Here is a 13815-nt window from a genome sequence, read left to right as displayed (position 1 = left end):
GCACAGAAAGTATTCTAGAAAGCACATCACAAAATAGTGATAATATCTGTGGCTGATAGAATCACAGGTGAATTTTTTTCCTCCTTACACTTTTTAATATTGTTAGCACTTTCCATCTCAAGTATGTCTCACTTATACTTTTTTATGTTACTTTTTTTAAATTATAGTGAGAGGCTTGAGATCTACCTTTTAACAAATAAGTGTGCAATGCCTTATTGTTAGCTATAGATAGCCTCATTTTAATTTAAATTTTTATTTAAAAATGTTATGTGTGCATTAAAAATAACTCAAATAGCATAAATGTGCAGAAGGTCAAAAGCAAACATCTCCCTCCATTTACCCCCTGGCTTATCCCCTTGGAGCTTTCACACTAACAATGTCTTTCAACAGCTTTTTCCTGACCCTTATGTAATACTTTTTGCAGGTCCCAACTTATATAGTATTATCTTTTCCCCCCACAAATGCAAGTATAACATATATCCCATTATATAAGCTATTAGTTTTTAATTTCTTTAAAAAGACAGAAGTTCCCTTGTGGCACAGCGGGTTAAAGATCCAGCATTGTCACTGCTGGCCCCGGGAACTTCCACGTGGCTTGGGTGTGACCAAAAATAAAATAAAAATAAAGAGACTTAAATACATTCCTATGTCAGAGCATAAAAGGATACCTCATTCTTTCTTCAACCACTGGGTAGAATTCTCTTGTTGTTCTACAGTTTATCTAAACGGATCATTCATTTCCAGTGATTTGCTATTGCAAACAGGAGTGCAAACACCAACTGCCTGAGATTCAAATGTGCCTGCAGCCAGCAGGTTATCTGATGTTGGGGGCATCCAAGGAGAGACAAGCTCAGGAGCTGCACATTGATGCAGCTTTGCAGAGACTGAGCAGCTTCCAAGATCTGGATTCTGAACTCATTTCTAAGCAAAGAGATTATTTCTCAGAGCCCTTCAGCTACAGAGTCATTTCCTTTTTTTTTGGTCTTTTTAGGGCCAGACCCGTAGCTTATGCAGGTTCCCAGGCTAGGAGTCGAATTGGAGCTGTAGCCATTGGCCTATGCCACAGCCACAGCAATGCCGGATCCGAGCCATGTCTGTGACCTACACCACAGCTCTCAGCAATGCCTAATCCTTAACCGACTGAGTGAGGCCAGGGATCGAACCTGAGTCCTCGTGGATACTAGCTGGATTCATTTCTGCTGAGCCACAACAGGAACTCACTACAGAGTCATTTCTGAGATGGCTGGAGGGTCTGCTGCTTTCAGGAGCAACACACACACACACACACAGTGTCACACACACACACACAGTCATATACCCTTGAGCACCCTGGCTATGCTTTCTCCTGATTTGCCTTGGGCACCCCATCTTCTGAGTCCCATGATGGCCTCCTTTCTTCCCATCTTTAGGCTGAAGCTGCCCACCAGGCTGCCCTCCACCATCAGACCTGAAAGTCCACACTCTGGGCCATGGGGTCTGGCTTTTGGGGTAGCCCCTGAGAAGCAGGATGACACAACCCAGAAGCTGGGGGGTCCCATAGGGTGAACTTTAACCAGTGAAAAATGAGAGATAAGTACACTGGAAAGAAAACTCCCCCAACTTCATCTCTTCCGTACACAACTAAGAGGCCCAGGTCTTCCCTCAGCTCCTCTGCCCAACCTGAACTGCCCGCCCAGCCTCCACCTTTGCATTTCCATAGCAAACAGCTGCGTTGCTGTGTTGCATCACTGTTTTCCTGACCTGATTTTCCCTTTATTATTCACGACAAGTCCTGGGACCTGCACTTCCAGATAAAGGGTAAGCATTTTATTTTTGCCTCAGGCTGTTTTCTAGAGGACCTGGGCAAAGGTATACATTAAAAGGAAAAACAAGCCTTTTAAACAAATAAAATAACTGCCCCCGTAAAGTGGTTTTAGGGCGAATTCACAGAAATATATAAGGTCTTGTTGGGGATGGGTGGGGCACATATGAATGTAAGGCAAATTTTAATACCTCTTTTTCATTAAAAAGTAATAAATGTAGGTCATCCTTGTATAATCAATAAAAGAATCAAAGCTGTAAAAAAATCCTTGTACAAACATATATACATGCATACCTTTTCTTATCCAGACATGTGTAGTTATATACATATTTAATTTGGTGCATGTTGTGAATTACCCAGAAGATAAATTTCTAAAAGTGAAAATATCGGATTATGCATTTTTTTACTGTGAGACATATTATTAAATTGTTCTTTTAAATTTTCGCATAATTAACCTTTCACCACAGTGGATATGGTTTTCCTAAATCCCTTGCCTATGTTGAGTACTATTGAACTTAAATCAATTAGGTGGTTTTGAAAATTCCTATCGGCATTTTTATTAGGTTTCTATTACTATGTAGATTAATGTAGGATTGGCACTGTGATCATTTCTACCTAAAAACACAGTATGTACATTTTTAATATCTTCAGTAGAATTGTAAGTGTGTCTTCATTAAGGACAGGTATTTTTCTTTTTTTTTCTTTTTTTTGTATTTTTAGAGCCTCACCCATGACATATGGAGGTTCCCGGTTAGGGGTCTAATCGGAGCTGTAGCTTCCATCCTACACCACAGCCACAGCAACGCCAGATCCGAGCTGTGTCTTCGACCTACACCACAGCTCGCGGCAACACCGGATCCTTTAGCCCACTGAGTGAGGCCAGGGACCAAACCTGCAACCTCATGTTTCCTAGTCAGATTTGTTTCCACTGTGCCATGACGGGAACCCCTAAGGACAGGTATTTTATGTTATGGCAGTTTTGTTGGGCTACAAGGGATCATTCCTTCCACTACACTTTCTAAATAGTTTATATTTTTACATATTAATTTTGAAATCAGCTACTATTCCAAATGTTCCTATTTTTTCTAGAAACTTTTAGTTAGTTGATTCTCTTGAAATAAAACTATGTTATCTGAAAATAATGATAATTTTGCCTCTTCTATTCCAAAATAGAACCTATTTTTTCTGTCATTATTTAATTCATTCAATAAAGAGTTGATGAAGTTTCCTGGTGGCTCAGTGGTTTAAGGATCAGGCATTGTCACTGCTGTGGCTTGGATAGCTGCTGTGGCTCAGGTTTGATCCTGGCGCAGGAACTTCCAAATGCTGCCTGCATGGCCAAAAAAAAGAAAAAAATCAATAATTGAGTTTTTATTGTATGCCAAGTGTTGGGCTAGGCTATGAATCTAATATGTTTGGATAATATTTTAGAACTGTGTTTGCTGTCGGGTGCAATAATATACAGTCTCGTCTTTTTCATTTAATTTTCATAGAAACAGTGGTGTTCTCATATTTGACTATTAAATGTGAAATGGTTTTTGCTTTGAAATATACACATTTTTATCAAGTGAAGGATTATTAATATATACTTACTCTACTAGGACAATTTTTATTAAAAATAGATGTTGAGGAGTTCCTGTCGTGGCACAGCAGAAACAAATCCAACTAGGAACCATGAGGTTGCAGGTTCAATCCCTGGCCTCGCTCAGCGGGTTAAGGATCTGGCATTGCTGTGAGTTGTGGTGTAGGCCAGCAGCTGTCCCATTTGACCCCTAGCCTGGGAACCTCCATATGCTGCGGATGTGGCCCTAAAAAGCTAAAAAAAAAACAAAAACCAAAAACTTAAAAACACATGTTGAATTTAGCTAAATGCCTTTTTAGCATTTATCAGGATGATCATAAAATGTTTCTTAACCTACTAATATGGCTCTTTGTATTAATCCCATTTTACCACTATTTTTGCATTGCTGCTCTGTTGAAATTTGCTGCTGGATTCTACTTACTAAGATTTCAAATCCTATTGAAATTTTAATGTAGTCATTTATTCTAGATGCTAATATTTTGTGCAGGATCTTAGCATAAGGGAGATTTGTCTGTGGTTTTTTAAATGATCTAAATGATAAGAAAAGCATGCCTTTCCTAGACTAACAGACACATCAGTTTTGTGTTCTTGTGCCTGCAGAATCCTGATTCAAGAAGGAAATAAGAGCAACAGCAGGAAAAGGCTTGTACCCTCTACCTGAACTCTGGCTTCTGTTGCACTGTGAGACTATCCATGAACTTGACCACAGTAAGAGCTTCGCCTTTGAGTTGTCCAGATTTAAGGGCTAATCACCAAGAAGTAATGCGCAACATGTAAAGCTTAGCAGCCTGTGTTTGTAGTCAAGCAGACCTGAGTTCAAGCCTTGGCTTTGCTATTATGGGCTCTGTGACCATGGAAAACCCCTTAACCTCTCTGTGCTCTGCAAAATGGGGACTATCACTCCAGCCACCTCATAGGGCTGTGACAAAGATGGAATACTTTAAAGCACATTACAATGCCTTTCAGCATATGGCACTCAGTATGGTGACATGTTGATTCACTTAGCTATTATTATTAATTGTTATTACTACACTTTTTTTTTTTTTTTGGCTGTGCCCAGAGCATGCAAAAGTTCCCAGGCCAGGGATTGAACTGATGCCACTGCAGTGACCCAAGCCACTGCAGTGACAACACTGGATCAGCAACGTACACTTTTTCATACCCTTTAAAAGTTAAAGAGCTCTGAAATCCATATGCTGTAGGTGTCCCTGCACCAAAACACCTATGCCCTCATCCTCTGACCCATCTTGGATAACCACATCTCAAATAGTGGTTGAAAATTCAAGTACTAAGGCATTCTGATTCAGAAATTTTCTAAATTTAGAGAATATTGTCCTTTGCAATGCTCCGTGATAATAGCTTTCTCTGTTAGAAATTGAAGCATTTTTGAGACAACACTACACAGAAAAACAAAGTGATTAAAACAAGAAATTACTGGAGTTCCTGTTGTGGCACAGTGAATTAAGAATCCAACTGCAGCTGGTTGGGTTGCTGCAGAGGCTCAGGTTTGATCCCAGGCCCTGGAACTTCCCATATGCCACAGATATGGCCATAAAAACATAAAATAAAATAAAATAAAATAAAATAAAATAAAATAAAATAAAATAATAAAATAGAAAATTTTAAAACAAACACAAGATTTTCTGCCTAAATTAGCAATTATTTCATGCCTACAACTGGCAATTGAGTTGACATGAGGTATGGATTTGGCAGTGGTGGTAGCTGACATCATGGTTTCAGTGAACCAGTCTTTCCTTTAAAAGACTAAGACCAAAATGGAATCTTTCCTGAATTTTCAGATATTTGTCTTTTTTTTTTTTTTTTTTTTTTTTGGCTGTCTCATAGCACATGGAGCTCCCAGCTCCAGGGATCACATCCAAGCTGAAGTCTAGACCTAAGCTGCAGCTGCTGCAACATCGGATCTTTTTTTTTTTTTTTAATTTATTTTTTTTGGTCTTTTTTTTTTTTTTTTTTTTTGCTATTTCTTGGGCCGCTCCCGCGGCATATGGAGGTTCCCATACTAGGGGCCGAATCGGAGCTGACTACGCCAGAGCCACAGCAACGCAGGATCCGAGCCGCGTCTGCAACCCACACCACAGCTCACGGCAACGCCGGATCGTTAACCCACTGAGCAAGGGCAGGGACCGAACCCGCAACCTCATGGTTCCTAGTCGGATTCGTTAACCACTGCGCCACGATGGGAACTCCCAACATCAGATCTTTAACCCACCATACCAGGTGGGGATTGAACTCACATCTCAGCGCTCATAAGAGGCTGCCAGTCCCATTGCGCCAGTGGGAGCTCTAGATACTTGGTCTTTAAATCACTGACCCATCTTGCTTAGTAAATTCCACAGATGTCAGTAAAGCTCAGGAATGTTAGCTTTTCAGGGTCAGCTGACCCTGCTAAGTACCCATCAGAGTGGCCACTTATGTACAGTTTCCTAGAAACACAATGACACAATTGAAATTCCAGGTCTGGGCTCCACTGAAGTGGCCATGAGCAAAGTTTAAAAAAAAAAGAAGAAAATGGAGGAGATGGTAGGTGATTTGCTCTCTTAATTTCTTCCTCTCCGAATGCATTAGTCTCTACCCAGAGCTTCAGCCAATCTTGAACCCTGGAGTCCATCAGGTTTATATAAAGATGGCTTCAGGAACTGAGGATTCTGAGCATCTGACCAAATGATGATAAATTCTCTGAAAATCATTTTTAAGGCCTGCACAGACCAGTGCATGGGTATGCTTAATGGGATGGCCCCAGGTCAGGTCCAAGTCCTTTGTGAAAGCAGCTCCTGGCACCTCCTAGGATTGCTCATTACTATCCTGTCTTGCATTAAAGTAATCAAATTGTACATTAGGTGCTTGAAATGAATGCATATATACTAGGATCCTCTAATCAGAATTGGAAAAGTGGCTTAATTCCCACTCCTGGGCATCTGATATACTAATGAAATGTACCAAACATTCCATACTGACCAGGCACAAAGGTTCTTGTGTCAAGTAAATGTGTAACAGAGGGAAACAAAGACGACTCCAAAGTACAAAGGATTTGTTGTTTAAACATAAAGAATACAAAATTTGCTTAGTAATATTACAGTGAGAATATATTTATGTATACATTCACATGTGTATATACATACACATATATATACCTAACTAAAGTATAGGTGTAAAAACTGTGTTTTTGTAAACAAAAGAAAAAATACAGGGGCGTTCCCATTGTGGCTCAGGAGGTTACAAACCCGACTAGTATCCATAAGGATGCAGGTTCAATCCCTGGCCTTGTTCGGTGAGTTAAGGATCTGGTGTTGCTGTGAGCTGTGGTGTAAGTCACAGACACAGCTCAGATCCCATGTTGCTGTGGCTGTGGTATGGGCTGGCAGCTGCAGCTCCTATTCAACTCTTAGCCTGGAAACTTCCATATGCTGTAAGTACCATCCTAAAAAAAAGGAAAAAAAAAAGAAAAAAAAGGAAAAGAAGAAGAAAAGAAAAATAAAATGAAAAAATACAGGAAGCAATAAAACCTTTAGTGAATTGTGATATGATGAGTAGTTTGTGTTATTTTAGCATTCTACAGTCAAGTTTTCTACAGTGAATCTGTATTACTTTTATAAACAGAAACACATACAAAAAGAAAGTAAGCATTTTTTGCACGTATCTTTTTGTTTATTTATTTTTTATTACTTAATGAATTTTATTACCATGTACAACAATCATCACAACCACATTTTGCTTCATGTCCATCCCAAACCCTCAGTACATCCCTCATACCCCAACCTATCTCATTTGGAAACCATAAGTTTTTCAAAGTCTGTGAGTCAGTATCTGGTCTGCAAAGTTCATTTGTCCTTTTTTCAGATTCCACACGTCAGTGAAAGCATTAGATGTGGGGTGTCTCATTGTCTGGCTGACTTCACTTAGCATGATAATTTCTAGGTCCATCCATGTTGCTAAAAATGCCAGTATTTCATTCCTTTTCATGGCTGACTCATATTCCATTGTGTATATGTACCACCTCTTCTTGATCCACTCCTCTGTCGATGGACATTTAGGTTGTTTCCATGTCTTGGCTATTGCAAATAGTGCTGCAGTGAACATCAGAGTACATGTGTCTTTGCCAGTCATGGTTTTCTCTGGATAGATACCCAGGAGTGGGAGTGCTAGATCAAATGGTAGTTCTATTTTTAGGTTTCTGAGGAATCTCCAAACTGTTTCCCACAGCTGTTGCACCAATGTACAATCCCACCAGCAGTGTACTAGGGTTCCTTTTTCTCCACACCCTCTCTAGCACTTATGGTTTGTAGACTTTTGGATGCTGGCCATTCTGGCTGGTGTAAGGTGGTACCTCATAGTGGTTTTGATTTGCATTTCTCTAATGATGAGTGATGGTGAACATCTTTTCATGTGTTTTCTGGCCATCTGAATGTCTTTGGAGAACTGTCTGTTTAGATCTTCTGCCCATTTTTTGATGGGGTTGTTTGTTTTTTGGTTTGTTTTTTGGTATAAACACCTGCAGGGGGTGTTTATAAATTTTGGAGATTAATCCCTTGTCAGTCAACTCATTTGCAAAGATTTTCTCCCATTTCGTGGGTTGCCTTTTCGTATTGTTTAGGGTTTCCTTTGCTGTGCAGAAACTTTTAAGTTTGATTAGGTCCCATTTGTTTATTTTTGTTTTTATTGTCATTACGCTAAGAGGTGGATCTGAGAAGATGTTGCTGTTGTTTATGTCAGAGAGTGTTTTGCCTATGTTTTCCTCTAAGAGTTTTATAGCATCTGGTCTTATATCTAGGTCTTTAATCCATTTTGAGTTTATTTTTGTGTATGGTGTTAGGAAGTGTTCTGATTTCATTCTTTTACATGTGACCATCCAGTTTTCCCAGCACCACTTATTGAACAGTCTCTCTTTTCTCCATTGTGTATTCTTCTCTCCTTTGTCATAAATCAGTTGACTATAGGTACATGGGCTTAATTCTGGGCTTTCTATCCTGTTCCACTGATCTGTATTTCTGTCTTTGTGCCAGTACTATATGGTTTTGATGACTGTTGCTTTGTAATATAGTGTGAAATCAGGGAGCCTGATTCCTCCAGCTTCATTTTTCTTTTTCAGGTTGTCTTTGGCTATTCTCGGTCTTTTGTGCTTCTAAACAAACTTTAAAATATTTTGTTCAAGTTCTGTGAAAAATGTTCTTGGTAATTTGATAGGAATTTCATTGAATCTGTAAATTGCCTTGGGTAGTATAGTCATTTTGATAGTATTGATTCTTCCAATCCAAGAGCATGGTATGTCTTTCCATCTATTTGTGTCATCTGTGATTTTTTCATCAGTGTTTTATGGTTTTCAGAGTACAGGTCTTTTGTCTCTTTAGGTAGGTTTACTCCTAGGTATTTTATTCTTTTTGATGTGATGGTAAACAGGATTGCTTCCCTAATTTCTCTTTCTGATCTTTCATTGTTAGTATATAGAAATGCCATTGATTTCTGTGTGTTAATTTTATATCCTGCGACTTTGCCAAATTCATGGATGAGCTCTAAGAGTTTTCTGGTAGAGTCTTTAGGATTCTCTAGGTATAGTATCATGTCATCTGCAAATAGTGATAGATTTACTGCTTCCTTTCAAATTTGGATTCCTTTTATTTCTTTTACTTCTCTGATTGCTGTGGCTAGGACTTCCAAAACTATGTTGAAAAGTAGTGGCAAGAGCAGATATCCTTGTCTTGTTCCTGATCTCAGCGGGAATTCTTTCAGCTTTTCACCATTGAGAATGATGTTAGCTGTGGTTTGTCATATATGGCATTTATTATGTTGAGGTAGGTTCCCACTATGCCCACTTTTTGAAGTATTTTTATCAGAAATGGGTGTTGGATTTTGTCAAAGGCTTTTTTCTGCGTCTATGGAGAGGATCATATGGTTTTTATTCTTCAGTTTGTTAATGTGGGGTGTCACACTGATTGACTTGTGGATATTGAAGAATCCTTGCATCCCTGGGATAAATCCCACTTGATCATGATGTACAATCCTTTTAAAAGATTGTTGGATTTGGTTTGTTAGTATTTTGTTGAGGATTATTGTGTCTAGGTTCATCGATGAAATTGGTCTGTAATTTTCTTTTTTCGAGGTATCTTTGTCTGGTTTTGGTGTCAGGGTGATGGTGGCCTCATAGAATGCGTTTGGGAGTGTCCCTTCCTCTCTGATTTTTTTGGAATAGTCTCAGAAGGATAGGTGTTAGCTCTTCTCTAAATGTTTGGTAGAATTCGCCTGTGAAGCCATCTGGTCCCAGACTTTTGTTTGTTGGAAGTTTTTTAATCACAGTTTCAATTTCAGTTCTTGAGATGGGTCCGTTCATCTTTTCTATTTCATCTTTGTATAGTCTTGTAAGATTGTAATTTTCTAAGAATTTGTCCATTTCTTCTAGGTATTCTGTTTTACTGGCATATAGTTGCATAAAGTAGTCTCTTATGATCCTTTGTATTTCTGTGATGTCTGTTGTTACTTCTCCTTTTTCATTTCTAATTTTATTGATTTGAGTCTTCTCTCTTTTTTCTTGATAAATCTGGCTAAGGGTTTATCAATTTTGTTGATCTTTCAAAGAATAAGCTTTGAGTTTCATTGATCTTTTCTATGGTTTTCTTTGTTTCTATTTCATTGATTTCCTCTCTGATCTTTATGATTTCTTTCCTTCTACTAACTTTAGATCTTGTCTGTTCTCTCTATAGCTGCTTTAGATGTAAAGTTAGGTTGTTTATTTGAACTTTTTCTTGTTTCCTGAAGTAGGCTTGTATTGCTATAAACTTTCCTCTTAGAACAGCTTTTGCTGCATCCCATAGGTTTTGAAGTGTCGTATCTTTGTTGTCATTTGCTTCTAGGTATTTTTTAATTTCCTCTTTGATTTTTCAGTGATCCATTGGTTGTTTAGTAGCATGTTGTTTAGTCTCCACGTGTTTGTGTTTTTTGCTGTTTTTTTCTTGTTAATTTCCAGTCATATAGCATTGTGGTCAGAAAAGATGCTTGATGTGATTTCAATTTTCTTAAAGTTACTGAGGATTGATTTGTATCCCAGGATGTGATCAATCTTAGAGAATGTTCCATGTGCACTTGAGAAGAATGTGTATCAACTGCTTTTGGACAGAATGTTCTATAAATATCTCTTAAGTCCATCTGGTCTAACGCTTTCTTTCAGGTCCTGTGTTTCCCTATTGATTTTCTGTCTGAATGATCTGTAAGTGGGGTGTTAAAGTCCACCACTATTATTGTGTTATGCTCAATTTCTCCTTTTAGGGTTTTTAGCAGTTGCCTTGTATATTGACATGATCCTATGTTGGGTGCATAGATATTTAAAATTGTTATACTGAAAAAAAAAAAAAAGGGAGTTACCGTCGTGGCACAGTGGTTAATGAACCCGACTAGGAACCATGAGGTTGTGGGTTCGGTCCCTGCCCTTGCTCAGTGGGTTAACGATCCGGCGTTGCCGTGAGCTGTGCTGGAGGTTGCAGACATGGCTCGGATCCTGTGTTGCTGTGGCTCTGGCGTAGGCCAGTGGCTAGAGCTCTGATTGGACCCCTAGCCTGGGAACCTCCATATGCTGTGGGAGTGGCCCAAGAAATAGCAAAAAGACAAAAAAAAAATTGTTATACTGTCTTCTTGGATTGATCCTTTGGTCATTACATAGTGTCCTTCCTTGTCTCTTAAAATATTCTTCATTTGAAGGTCTATTTTGTCTGATATGAGTATTGCTATTCCAGCTTTCTTTTCATTCCTGTTTGCATGGAATATTTTCTTCCATTCTCTTTCAATTTGTGTGTGTCTCTAGAAGTGAAGTGGGTTTCTTGAAGGCACATATATGGGTCTTGTTTTTGTATCCATTCACCTAGTCTATGTCTTTTGGTTGAGGCGTTTAGTCCATTAACATTCAAGGTAATTACTCTCAGCAGCCCATGTTTTCCCTCCAATCACATTTAAGTCATGTGTGTGGGGACATGGAGCAGCTGATAACATGGGATTCTGTCAGCGTGTGTTTCTCAGAGTGTGTGGTTCCTAGCTGACAAATGTCCAACAGAACCATCTGTACCAGGAGATTGATGAGCAGCAGCCATGGGAGTGATGGTGCATGATCTCAACTTTTCAATCTCCTAGGTAGAAAAAAATTTTAAGGTAATTACTGATATGTATGTTCTTATTGCCATTTTATTGATTGTTTTGGATTTGTTTTTGTTGCTCTTTTTTCTTCCCTTCTTTTCTGTTCTTTCCTCTTCTGGTTTGATGACTATCTTTAGTGTTGTATTTGATTTGATTTTTATTTGTGTATCAATTATAGATTTTTGGTTTGCAATTACACAGAAGTTTTGATATAAGAATATAAATATGAGATTGTTTTAAGTTGTTGGTCTCTTAACTGCAAGTGCATCTCCAGTGTCCTGCATTTTTACCTTCCTCTTCTCATGATTTCTGATTTTGGTGGCATAATTGTGCATGGATGATTTTGTATCTTTACTGTATATATGCCTTTACTGGTGAGCCTTGTCATTTGTGGTATTTTTGTTTCTGGTTGCAGCCTTTTCTATTCTGCCTAGAGAAGTATTTGTCGTAAAGCTGGTTTAGTGTTGCTGAATTCTCTTAGCTTTTGCTTATCCTTCAAATCTGAATGAGAGCCTTGCTGGGTAAAGTAATCTTGGTTGGAGATTTTTTCCTTTCATCACACTAAGTATATCTTGCCACTCCCTTCTGGCCTGCAGAATTTCTGCTGAAAAATCTGCCAATAACATTATTGGGGTTCCCTTGTATGTTATTTGTTTCTTTTCTTTAGCTGCTTTCAATATTTTCTCTTTGTCTTTAATTTTGGTCAGTTTGATTAATATGTGTCTCAGGGTATTCCTCCTTGGGTCTATTTTATATGGTACTCATTGCACTTCCTGGATTTGAGAGAGTGATTCTTTCCCATGTTAGGAAAGTTTTGGCTATTATCTCTTAGAATATTTTCTCTGTCCCCTTCTCTCTCTCTTCTCCTTGTGGCACCCCTATAATATGGATATTGGTGCATTTAACATTGTCCCAGAGTTCTCTGAGACTCTCTTCATTTGTTTTCAGGCTTTTTTCTTTTCTGCTCTGCATCCATGATTTCCACTAATCTGTCTTCCACCTTGCTTATTTGTTCTTCTGCCTCCTGTATTCTGCTGTTAGCTGCTTCTAATGAATGTTTTATTTAAGTTATTGTATTTTGCATCTCTTCTTGCTTAAGTTTTTTTTTTTTTTTTTTTTTTTTGTCTTTGTCTTTTTGTCTTTTGTTGTTGCTATTTCTTGGGCCGCTCCCACGGCATATGGAGGTTCCCAGGCTAGGGGTCGAATCGGAGCTGTAGCCACCGGCCTACGCCAGAGCCACAGCAACTCAGGATCCGAGCTGCGTCTGCAACCCACACCACAGCTCACGGCAACGCCGGATCGTTAACCCACTGAGCAAGGGCAGGGACTGAACCCGCAACCTCATGGTTCCTAGTCGGATTCGTTAACCACTGCGCCACGACGGGAACTCCCTTGCTTAAGTTTTATACCTTGTATTTCTTTACTCAGCGTTTCCTGTAAATTATCCATCTTTGCCTCTAGTTTATGTCCAATGTCTTGCATCATCTTCAGCACCAACAGTCTAAAGTCTTTTTCCTGGAGGCTGAGAATCTCCTGATCACTTAACTGTTTTTCTGGGGGTTTTTCTTTCTCCCTTACCTGAGTTATGGTTCTCTGTCTTTTCATTTTTATAGGTTTTTGGTGTGGTGACCTTTTTACAGAGAATAGAGTTGTAGCCTCTCTTGCTTCTGGTATCTGCCCCCCTTGTGGCTGCAGTTGGCACAGGGGCTCACTGTAGGCTTTCTGATGGCAGGGACTGGTGCCTACCCACTAGTAGGTGGAGCTGATTCCTATCCCCCTCTCTGGTGGGTGGGGCTTTCTCTCTGGGTGAGATCAGAGGCAGCTGTGTGCCTGTGGGGTCTTTAGGCAGCGTATTTACTGATGGGTGGGCTGTGGTCCCACCTGGATTGTTGTTTGGCCTGGGGCTTCTCAGTGCTGATGGGTGGGCCAGATTTTCCCAAAATGGCCACTTCCATAGAAATGCATGCTGATGTATATTCCCAAGAGCTTTGCCTCCATGGCCCTTCCCCCACAACAAGCCACATTTACCCCCCACACCCACCCCCACCCCGTTTTCCCAGGAGATCCTCCAAGAACTGCAATCAGTTCTGACTCAGATTCCTATGGAGCCTTTGCTTTGCCCTGGGACCCAGTGCACGTGAAAGTCTATGTGCACCTTTTAAGAATGGTGTCTCTATTTCCCCCAGTCCCATGAAGCTCCTGCACACAAGCCCCACTGGCCTTCAATGCTGGATGCTCCAGGGGCGATTTCTCCAAATGCCAGATCCCCAGGCATGGGGATTTGACCTGGGGCTCAGAA

The 13815-nt window shown here is 39.6% G+C and overlaps 1 long non-coding RNA gene across 1 annotated transcript in view; it reads left to right on the top strand.

The window, feature by feature from the left end:
* The window catches only part of LOC106504565, a 103781-nt gene that overhangs the window by 64186 nt on the left and 25780 nt on the right, over positions 1–13815 (top strand). Inside the window, exon 2 of the long non-coding RNA XR_002345764.1 lies at positions 3962–4091. This is a non-coding gene — a long non-coding RNA (uncharacterized LOC106504565). The remainder of the gene's footprint in view (positions 1–3961; positions 4092–13815) is intronic.

This window comes from Sus scrofa, chromosome 7, assembly GCF_000003025.6.
Source record: "Sus scrofa isolate TJ Tabasco breed Duroc chromosome 7, Sscrofa11.1, whole genome shotgun sequence".
Lineage (NCBI taxonomy): Eukaryota > Metazoa > Chordata > Mammalia > Artiodactyla > Suidae > Sus > Sus scrofa.
The sequence above is the reverse complement of the archived record's forward strand: the minus strand, read 5'-3'. Positions and strand labels throughout refer to the sequence as shown.